The 12,239-nt window shown below is 33.4% G+C and overlaps 1 long non-coding RNA gene across 1 annotated transcript; it reads left to right on the top strand.

Annotated features, from left to right (window-relative positions):
* LOC110887189 lies at positions 1-1,046 on the top strand. Its single transcript, XR_002563129.2, has 2 exons — positions 1-395; positions 758-1,046. It is a non-coding gene; the product is annotated as an uncharacterized LOC110887189 (long non-coding RNA).
* The last annotated feature ends 11,193 nt before the right edge of the window (positions 1,047-12,239 follow it).

Genomic DNA, 12,239 nt, shown 5'->3' with positions numbered 1-12,239 from the left:
ATTATATTTTTTTTTAAACTTTCTTCACCTTTCTTGTTCCTTTTCTCGCACTCTCTCTCCTGCTTATTTTTACTCCACCCAAATCTTCTATCCCCTCATTAACAAACCAGAAGAATTTTTGAGATAAAAAGAACACCTAACACCATTACAATTGTGTGCTGCCAACATCGGATTCAAGGATGACTATGAGATAAAAAATGGAGCGAGTATCTTTGGTGGCTCTAGTGGTCTAAGAGGGAGCGGGTGTTTCGCACATCTCGTTCGACAGAGGCGAACAAGAAAAAGAGATAGGCGGAACACGAAAAGGGGGCGATTATCTTTGGTGGTTCTAATGGTCGACGGTAGGTGATGCAGAGTCGTCGAAGTTTCACATATGTCGTCGGAGAGTTGCACAAGTTAAGTTCTTCAGTAGGTGACGTGTGTGTATATATATAATCTATCACCCCTTGTAGTTATCTATTCAAAGTTTCAAGCAAAAGTTTTGTTTATTAATTACGTATATACTCTTATAAATTATTTTATATTCGGTATACTTTATTCTAATGATGCCAAAATTCCTCCCTTATATTTTATATTATGCTTAGAACATTATAGTTCTGAGTAATTTTTTTTTTACGTATTCTTTTATAGCCACATAATTTGATTTATATTATGTTTCAATTTTAATCTTTGTTCTTATTAATTTTGTTTTTTCACATTTTTTGTAGTTTGTATTGGTTGTGGATTTTGTTAATACTAACATTTTAGCCACATCTAGGTTTTGATTCTTTCAACATTTTCATCTCATTTCCGGCACCGGTCTCAAGGTCTGAATCACAGGATGAAGGATTTTATTATCGTTTCATATGTTAGCTTGCTTGTTATATAAAATAAAGTTTATTGTTACATTTTTAATTTAGCATGTTAAGAAAGCAAATAGATTAGCGATTTTTATTGTTGTTATGTAGAAAAATGAAACATTTCTGTAGATGCAACGTTAGAGAAATAAAGTGTTACATTGTTGATGCAAGGTTACATAAATAAAGTATTTTTTTGTTGTTGGTACATATATGATGGCTTGTTACAAAAATATATGTTACGTTTTTATGTGACCTGGCCTGTTACAGAAATAGAGTGTTCTTTGTTGTTGTTACGTATATGATGGCTTGCTACAAAAATATATGTTACATTTTTATGTGACATGGCTTGTTACAAAAATAAAGTGTGTTTGTTACATATGTGGACGCTACTTTGTAAGATGTTATTAAAAATTTCCTTGAGTTATTGATGGAAAACGAAATCTTGATTTGAAAACTCATATATTCATTCATTGCGGAGAATCATAAACGACACAAAGCATATCATATATCTATTTTTTTCTTTCTTTTATATAAACTCATAATAGTCATTCATTGTGGAGAATTATAAAGTATATAATACATCTAGTCATTCATTGTGGAGAATTATAAAGTATATAACACATTTCGTAACTAAGATACAAATAATTGTTACATCCAACAACACTAGATTTTTTTAGATCCAACAACACTAGATTTTTCTGGATATGTTGTTTTTTTATACGAAATGTAACAATCAAAGAAAAAAATGCATGTTACATTTTTTCGTGTTACATAAATAATGTATGTTACTGAAAATAAAGTGCATTGTTACACATTTTTGTGTTACATAAATAATGCCAGTTACGTTTTTTTGTGTTACATAAATAATGCATGTTACATTATCAAAGCAAAAATGCCTGTTATATATGTAATAATCAAAGAAAAAATGCATGTTACATTTTTTGGGTTATAGAAATAATGTAAAAATTATATGTTACGTTTCTATGTAACATTTGATCAGAGAAAAATTATATGTTACGTTTCTATGTAACACATGTAACAAAACCAAAAAAAATATATTACAAAAATATATTATCATATACACTGTTACATTTTTTGTGTTACAGAAATAATGTTGGTGTAGTGATGTAAGTGATTATGAACATACGGATCAAGATTCTTGCAAATATTGGATAGTTCAAATAAATGCAGTAGGTATTAAATTTTGAATTAAGTGTTACATATATATATTTGAAAATGAAAACAAAAAGGGTCGATACTAGAGAGAGAGAGTAGGAAAGATGAATTATGGTGTATGTTTGAAAACAACTATGAGAGAGAAAAAAATTGTTTTTCAGTTCTAGGGAAAGATGAATTTGTACTTTTTACCTTTTTTATATTATCTTACATTGGGAAATGACATCTTGAGAGGTGCAGTCTTTTTGTCTTTCTTGTAAGAGGTGAATTTGTACTTGTTACACTTTATTTCATATTTTAAGAGTAGTTACCACAATTTTTTTTTTAAATATGGGAAAATACGAAAAAGGTGAGAGGGAAAGAGCACTCGTTAAATGAGAGCTTTGGGATATGACTGCTTAACGTGTGCTATAGTATTTTCATAGATGTACACAATTTTTAAGGTACATAAGTCCCATCAAGATTTTTTAAATTAAAGTTACATACCTTATTCTTTTTTTTTAAGACGTGTCAGCGTAATAAAGTGAAAAGCAACAGTGAATAGTTTCATCTATGTCATAGATGTAGGTCCATAAGTGAGAGAGAGAGTGTGTATTTTGCTTTTTGTATTTTTTGGTATAGATGAGGATTGTGAGAGAGAGAGAGAGTCTGATATCAATGTAGGTAGGGGATAGGGGGTTTAGTGTAATGATGAAGCCACTTAATTCTTACAACATGCAGAGTTTTTGTTTGTTTGTATCAAATAAGTGTAAAATTGTTCCTATTTTACCCTTTAAGTACACCATATCTATTTTAATAATAAGAGAAAGGGTTAAAAAACAACAAACATCTAAACACTCATCCTAGCCATCCATCCACTCTAATCAATGGCTATTAATGGGTTTTCAGGGTTTATTCAACTCAAGGGGGTTTTCAATTTATCCTTGCCCTATATATATATATATATATATAGGGTAAGGTTCATGCGAGAACCACCCTTATTGCGAGAACCGCGAGAACCAATGTTAACACAAAATAAAATCTAAAAAAAAATCAAAAAAGCACTCAAATTTTTTTTTTTTATTTTTTTTAATATTTTTTAACAAAAAATCGCTATATTTCGTTCCATATAAAAAAAAAAAACTTTTTTTTTCGAGTAACAGTTATCCATGCACATGTGCATATGTATAATTACTTCAACAAATTCGGTAATACATTATCAGAAATAGACAATTGCACTTTAATTTACAATACCATTAGTAATACACTACTTTTTACATTACCAATATTCAAAATGCACATGTGCATAATTAGGTATAACCATGATATAACGTGTTTTGTACAAAAAGTTTGTGATTTTGAATGGAGAAGTAGACCCATATACATGTTTTTTGGTTAGTTATATCTAGTGGTTGATGGTTTGGTTATAGTTGTCAATTTTTTATGTAATATGTTGATTGGATGGTATAAATGGTGTTTACATACATGTAATAAAGTGAAAATATTGTTAATGGTATTGTATTATGGATGGTAGGAGGTAATGGTATTGTATTATGGATGGTAGGAGGTAATGGTAGTGTATTATGGATGGTATGATAGATGAAAGGGAAAGTGTATTCAAAGTGGTGTACCAAAACACCTTATTTCATGTTGATACATATAATGCACATGTGCATTTCTAATATTGGTAATGTAAAAAGTAGTGTATTACATATGATAGTGTAAATGAAAGTGCAATTGTCTAATATATGTAATGAATTACGGAATTTGTCAAAGAAATGACAGAAATGCACATGTGCATGCTTGTGTATTATGGATGGAATGATAGATGAAAGAGAAAGTAGTGTACCAAAACACCTTATTTCCTGTTGATACATATAGATGCACATGTGCATTTCTAACATTGGTAATGTAAAAGATAGTGTATTACACGTAGTAGTGTAAATGAAAGTGCAATTGACTATTATTTGTAATGAATTACGGAATTTGACAAAGAAACGACACATATGCACATGTGCATGGATAACTGTTACTCGAAATTTTTTTTATTTATTTTTTTTGATTTTTTTTAATTTTTTTATTAACAAAATATAGCGATTTTTTCAAAAAAAAAATAGTAAAAAAATAAAAAAAAAAATTTTGGGTGTTTTTTAGATTTTTTTAGGAATTACTGTTTGTGTTCACACTGGTTCTCGCGGTTCTCGCAATAAGGGGTGGTTCCTAACGGATCTTTGTCCTATATATATATATATATATATATATATATATATATATATATATATATATATATATATATATATAAGTTTTCATTACCTAAAATAGTCTATTTTTCACACGGTAATGACAAACCTATATGACTCAGATCGATCAACAATTAGTTACCTATGTTATATACAATGCTATAACTTGTAGCATATTTATATGCAACTTGAAATATATTTGCTTTGATATTTCAATTGAGTTCCTTTCGTGTGAAAGGCATTAAAAGTAAAATAAAAATAAAAATTTACGATTTCCACAGGGTAAATGATTAAATAGCTATGGTCTTCCATTATCTAATACTTTATTTTGTTATAAAAGCCTATGGATTCACGTTACCTACTCCATTCATAATATATATAAGTTTTCGTTACCTAAAATAGTCAATTTGCACACGGTAATGACAAACCTATATGAATCAGATCGATCAACAATTAGTTACTTATGTTATATACAATGCTACAACTTGTAGCATATTTATATGCAACTTGAAATATCTTTGCCTTGATATTTCAATTGAGTTACTTTCGTGTGAAAGAATATCCACTTAGGTTTTACTATTGATGCAATGCATGAATATACATTGAATCCAATAAGTCAAATGCATCAGGGAGGTTAAACCAACGTCATCTCTATAAGTGATGTATCAAATAATGTACACTTTCATTTTTAGATGACTGATTTCCCTTCTGAAAAAAGGAAGAAACTAATTATAGATGTATTAACTTTTGTCATTACGTCCTGTGTTTTGCTATAAAATGATAAGTAGAAAAATGCACTAGGATTATTATAATGGATCTTAACCATTTTTAGGGAAAGCAAAGAAAACATAACACCAATCGGGTCTACATTTCTTGTTTTAAATATATTTTTTCAAAACTATGTTACGTTGATAGTATTGTATATGGATAATAGCTTTAACTAGTAATGTAAAAAAGTTAATTAAAAAGAGTCTGGATTGGTAACACAAGTGTTTTGTTTAGAGGCTTTTAAACTGTTTAACATAAAACTAAAAATTGTTACTGTTTTAACGATAGACTTTTACAAATATAATAGTCACTGTACTAGGAAACCCACCAATGCATTATTGTTGTTTTTTAATTAGCAGGTTCTGAAAAGAGGTTAGTAAAATCAGTAATATTTTTTTCATTTCAGTTTTCTTATCTTGTACACACTAATGGATTTCCAGTCCTAACCATAACCTAAATTCGTGGTTGCAACATGTCTTTCAAATATCTCTTTTTTCAGGATTCATTTAACGTATTGTATAATTTAGTCTTCCTTCAAGATATGTAGTACTTAATACTAAAAAAGGTAAGTATAAACTTTTGTTCATGGTTCCATATAAATTTTATTGAGGATTTAATTAGTTGTGTCTAAATTAGTTATTTTTAGATATTACCAGAGAAAAAAAATACCGTATTAAAATATAGAGTAAATCTCAACTTACAACCATGTGGTATAGGGCAAAAACCAATTCAGACGCCCTTAAGAAATTTATTGTCATCTATAATCTCCATATTGAAAAGCGTTATAGGTTACAGTGTTCAATGAGTTGACCGTCAGCAAAAGGGGTATTATTGTCATTTCACACAAGAAAGCCTAAAATACCATGAACTCTTCAATTTATCAAGAACTTGCAACCACACCACCACTACGTACCTCCAACTACACAACCATACACCATCGTAACTGTCACACCCTAACTGATGGTAGAAACATCTGAGTGAGACGAAAACGACATTGTAAGAGACATCATAACAAGACTACATGACAATAATTTAAAGATAAATTTTATTTCATTACTAAGGAATGGAATACAATGTTTGGAAGGGAAATAACAACAACGTAACAATTAAAAGAAACAAACATAACTTAAACTAAAGTGTGTTTCTAGTCCATCCTACTAGATTTCTTTTCAATGCATCATCATCATGCTCCTACAATACATATTAAAGCAACATGTCAACAACAAAAAAAAAAAATGCATTGGTAAGCATACAAGTTTGGTGTACTAGCATAAGTACAAAAGAATTTAGCGAGATCCACATCGCAAAACGTATACTAAGTTATAAACATAACATGAACTAGCATGCATCATATACGTGCCAACCCAAAGATTCGACTAGCGCAATTGTTAGTGAAATAACGTATGTAGCTTCCGTCAACATGTAGTCATATTTTGTATAGTTGTGTATATGTTTTGTATGTTTGTATGTAAAGCAAGTCAGGATACGGTGTCGTTTTGTTAAGTGCTAAAGCTGCCAGCCGATCGGCTAGCCCAGCCGATCGGACAGCCCAGCCGATCGAGTAGGCTGTTCGATCGGTTAGCATTGTCAGCCGATCGGCTAGCCCAGCCGATCGGCCAGCACTCTCATATCCTGACCTTGCCTATAAATAGCTGTTCGATCAGCTTATTTAGGACCTTTGACACTTTCACTTTCTATAAATATCCTGATCCAACGATCATGTCAGAACATCTTGTAAAAGGCTTATGGTGCAGAATGGGTTTCACTGGGTACATAAATGGAAAAATGTACAAAATATGCTTCTCCAAAGCGTATCGGTACTTGATGCATTGCATGGTGCATTCATTGGGTTATAGAAAGGGTGCTTATGATGAGGTTGCTGATTATATCATGAACATCATAACAAGCTTGGTGATGAACAAAAAGTATAACATTTCTCAAGTAATATTTGAGTATATGAAGGAGAACTGCAAAGCTGAAGGAGACAAATACATCATGTATCCTAGATTCATTATGATGATAATAAATGACAAAATCAAAGATCTTCCGAAGGGTAGTGAGGATGTAATGGAGATGAGCATTGTAAATAAGGTCACAATTGGTAGAATTACAAAAGATAAGGATGCAAAAACCAAGGAGATGATATGCAGAATAAAGGATAAAGAGTATGTTGCTCCTGAATACGATAAGTGGAGGCATGACAACAGTGACTCAGACAATGAAGATACAAAGATGAATGAAATGGTTGAGAAAAAGACTAGGTGGTGGTGCGTCAGAGATGGAAAAAGAAAAAGGACACCTAAGTCATCCCCTGCGGTTGTTATTCCGAAAGATGGAGAAAAGGGTATAGTGAAAGGGGGAGCATTAAGACAATTAGATCACATGTACTTTAAATGTTTCTAAATTTTGTTATCTATGTTTGTCTTGTAGGGTCTTCTGGAGAGCCACAGCAGAGGCTAGTTGATGAGACAGTTTTAGAGCCATCGGTGGTGATAGAACAAGGTGTTGAGCTATTAAAGCAAACTTTGGAAAGTTACTTGAAAAAGAATGAAGAGGTTGCAGCACAACAAGCTCAAGGAACAAGCGCTCATGCTGAAAAAGCTTCAAGAGTTGAACCAGAAACAGAAGCTCAGAATAGTTCCAGTGATGAAGATTCTGAAGCCACTCAATCTGATTCTGAATTGATTCCTGAAACTCTTGGAAGAGGAAAAGCTCAATTAAAGAAAAGACCTTCAAAGAAACAAAAGGGATCAGATGAAGAAGATTCTCCGTATGATCCTAAAAAATCAAAGAAGCAAAGAAAGAAGAGAAAAGCAGCTCCAGCTGGAACAATTCCAAGAAATGTTAGGGCGAAGAAATTGGGAGCTGAGTCTCAAAAGGAAAAAGATGGAAAGAAAGCTCAACATGTTCAAAAAGAAAAGACTCCTATTGTTGAGACAGAGGTGAAAACAAAAGAAGTTCCAGTCGTTGAAACGGAAAAGAAGAAAGGTGATTATGATTACGCCGAGATCACAGGATTCAAAGCTGCAAACTGAGTCATCGCATCAGAAAGAAGATTTTAACTTTGATTTTGATAATATTGGTCCTGCTATTGGTATTTTCTCAGAAGATCTTCCAGGTGAAAGTGATATGTTCAATGATAAAGATGTCAAAGAATTAATTCAAAGGGTGAACAAGTTAGAAAAAGAAAAGGCAAAGGCAGAATTGGAACACAATATTCTGAAGAAACAAGTTGATGATTTGATGAACGCTCATGATAAAATCGTTGCAGCATTGGTAGAAAAAGAGAAAAGAATGAACAAAATGAAGGATGATGTCGATGATAGTTCTAAAATGTTTGATTTGTTGACACTTGAGATATCTACCTTGAATGACAAGATAAAGGAACTGGAGAATGTGAACCAATCTTTAAATCAGCTTCTCAGTGAAATGAGTGAAGCTTCTTCAAACGAGATGAAGGCGATGAAGTTGGAAATGGAAGCTATGAAAGCTGATAAAGTGATGAAAGATCAACAACTTCAGATGCTAGTTGCTATAGTTGAAAGTCATCTAAAAATGAACATTCATGCTGCATTCGAAGAGATTGATGTGGTAAAAGCGAATGAAAGAAGAATGGAGCGTGAACGTCGTTTAGCTGAGGAAGCAACTCAAAAGAACAAAGGTGTGGTTGAAGAAGTTGAGGTAGTTGATGGGTCTTCGAGTCAACTTGATGTTGGTGGTTCTTCTTCACAACCAGATGTTGATATGATTGAAGTTGTTGAAGTTCAAGAACAAGTTGAAGATGATCAAGAGATGGTTGAAGCTGAAGAGCCTCGTGAACCAGAATTCTTAATTGTTGGTGAGCCTATCGAGCTTCTTGATGTTGAAAATATTCTTCGAAGGGTTGAAGTTATTCAGAGAAAAAGAAAAGCAAGGGAAGTTCTACTACTTGAGTGGAAGACAGACAAGTTTTGGCTAGTTGGTAATGCTTACCCTGTGCCATACAATTCAAAAGAAGTGGCCAAGTTGGTAAAATTTCTTGATCGAAAAAGGAAGGGAAGGATAGCTCGTGGTGAGATTGTGGATGAAGAATCAGATATAGAGATGTTTGGAGATGAAGATGAGGAGGATGAAGATAAAGATGATGATAAAGGTGATGACAAACCAGATGATAAAGATGATAAAGACGATGATGACAATGATCAAGGTGCTTCTGGATTGTTAATCAGAGATCCAACTATTCAAGAAAAGGTGGATGAGTTGATGAACAACGAAATCAATGAACAAGAAGATGAAGTTCAGAATGAAGCATCATCATCTGGAAAGCAGCCTGTTGATCAGGTACTCCTCTCGAATCCTACTGTCATTTATTTAAATGCTCAACAACAAGGAGAGGTAGAGATAAGAAGAACAAGGGCTGAAATACTTGAGGAATTGGGGTTAGAAGATGGAAAGTTCAAGTTCGATATTGAAGATGAAATTCCTCATTCCCCTGCAAAGGATTTTGAGCCTAGATATCCACATGAAGCAGATCACTATGACGAAGTAATTGTTGAAGATGCTTATGATTCAGAGGAAGATATATTTGATTTTCACTATGAAGGTGAAGATGCTGCATTTCCTTCATTTGCTGAAATGTTTAAAGAGAAAAATGAAGATGAGATCAGGAGAAAGATTGTTGAAAAGATTTCTACTGAAGACATTCCTGAACCAGTTCCAAGAGAGATTTCTGCAGAAGAAAGAAAAAGATGGTTCAAGAATATGCCCAAGGAAAGAAAGACTCTTAGGGCTCTTCAATTCTTTACACACAGCAAAGACCTTTCTTGGGGTGACATCCTGTCTTGGGGCTATATAGAAGATCTTAAAGTTTATGCTATCAGACGGGAGCAGGGAGTACAATATTTTGAGTTTTTAGCTGATATTGCTACTTTACCTTGGTGGGACGTAGATGAATTGGTCGTAACAAAGAACATCAAACAATTCTACTACGGTCCAGAAGTTCGTGAGCATGATCAAGATTTGTGGAACTACATCAAATTACAAGCAGCAAATCATTATCCAGATTGGAAGCCACAGTTCCCAAAGCAAATTGTTACTTACCTGGAGAACGGAGAGAAAGATATTACTTTGGATGTAAAGCCTCCCAGGTGTTTGAAGAATATGCCGCTCAGAGCCATTGAACAAGACTTTCATGATATATTTATAGCATGGCTATACAATCCATCTACAGCTGAGGCAGTGATTTCTTTGTATGACAAGTCCACCGGAGAATTTCGTAAAATCTGTATCTTGGATCCTATGTGGCTGGTCAACTGTTCAAAGAAAGACATAGACTGTTTGTTTGTCAACAAGTGTTAGTGCACTACGTCTATTGACTTCATCTTGTATCATGTAATAGGATAGGATAGAATATCCAGTGCACGAGTTTCGAGAAACGAAAGTTGGTGGAATAGAATGTAGGTCCGCATATGGACATGGTCCATAAGAGCGAACCTGTCTAACTCATAGGTCCGCTCTTAAGGTGTTCCTATAAGCGAACCATCCACACTATAAATAGTGCTCTGGTTTAGCTCATTTGGTACGGTTCTGAAAATTGTAACGAAGTGCTGCCAGTTTGCTTTTAGGTTGTAAACTTTGTCAGATCAATAAAGGAAAGCATTATATTTAGTTTGAGCGTCTGATTCATTGATTCCGCCTTTGAATTAGATAAACAACTCTTCTGATCGACTCATTCAGGTTCAACAACGATCCAACAAGTGGTATCAGAGCTCAGGAGGAAGAGTTTAGCTCAAATTGGATCCGTTTTCTGTCTTCTACACCTTCTTTTTCAATTTGAATAAGTTTCCACGGTTAAAATCGGATAAATTTTTCATAGAATGTGTATTAGTGGATAATAACAAACCCTTGAAACTTTCAGACTAAAATTCGAACTAAAAATGGACAAAATGGACAAATAACCTTCGGTTCCAGGTTCGCTTTTTCGGACAGTGGATAGGTTCGCTCAAAAGAATCGCTTTTGTGACACTAGTTTCGCTCCAAATTACATAGATCCGCTTCAGAGGTTCGCTTATTGTGTCACAATTTGAGTAGATCCGCTCGAACAAGCTAGATCCGCTCCAAATCACCTTGATAGATTCGCTTTTGTGTCATCTTTTATCAAAGGTTCGCTTCAAAGACACCTAGATTCGCTTGAAAATACATTCTAGGTTCGCTTATCCGGACACTTACAAGGTTCACTTATCTGGAAATAACCTGGTTCGCTCAACAAGGTTCGCTTATCTGTCCAACCAGTTTCGCTCATTCGGTCAATTTGAGTTTCGCTCATTAGTGCAATCTGATTTCGCCCAAGTATTTCCAGAATTTCAAGACATGGCTAATGATGATCATGATGCCTGGTGGCGAAGAGACAGTGCGAGATGGGAGATTAGAAAATTGAATGAACCATTTCAAGAAGCACAAAGAGCCAAGAGATGGAATGAAGAGTTGGAGTGTTACATGGATCCACAGGGAAATCCAGTAGTTGATCCGTCAAAAGTGGATTTTGATGCTGTAACCAATTTGTTTCCAAGTGAGGGAACTTTCAACACAAGAAGGCTTTCTAATAAAAGTTATCTGCCAGATTTGATGAACAAGTTGAAGGAGGTTTTTGAATCAAGTCTACCGAAGGTGGTAGAAATGAAGAAGAGAAAAGAAGAAGAGTAGAAAAAGATGGTTGAAGAAATGAAGGATATGGCAAAGAATGATGTAGAAGAGGAACAGAAGATGGAAGAAAAAGAGAAGAAAGAAGAAGATCAGAAAGGTGAGACAGAAGAATCATTGGTGCTGAAAGAGACTGAGGAAAATGAATCTTCTGACTTATTGAATGTTGGTTTAATTGATGAAAAAGAAAACAAGTGCAGGAATTGCATAGAAATGTGCAAAGCCTGTACTGAAAAAGATGATATCATAAAAACAAAAGACGACATCATAAAAACAAAAGACAATGACATTGTTAAACTTGAAAATGTTTTCACAAAAAAAATGTAAAGAAATGATTGACAAAGAAGAAATTTTGAAATTAAAAGTTGAAAAGCTAACACTAAAATGTCAAGGTCTTGAAGAAGAAAATAAGGTTTTGAAAGAAAAGTGTATAGCAAAATGTGTTGCTTGTGTTGAAAAAGAATTTAAATTTCAAGATTTACAAAAACAGTATGATTCTTTAAAATGGTCGAGTCAGAGAGTACAAGAAGCTTATGATACTTTGAAGAGCCAAGTCAAA

The sequence above is a fragment of the Helianthus annuus genome, chromosome 11 (genome assembly GCF_002127325.2).
Source record: "Helianthus annuus cultivar XRQ/B chromosome 11, HanXRQr2.0-SUNRISE, whole genome shotgun sequence".
NCBI classification, from domain to species: domain Eukaryota; kingdom Viridiplantae; phylum Streptophyta; class Magnoliopsida; order Asterales; family Asteraceae; genus Helianthus; species Helianthus annuus.
Note: the sequence above shows the minus strand (reverse complement) of the source record. Positions and strands in the feature narration are given on the sequence as shown.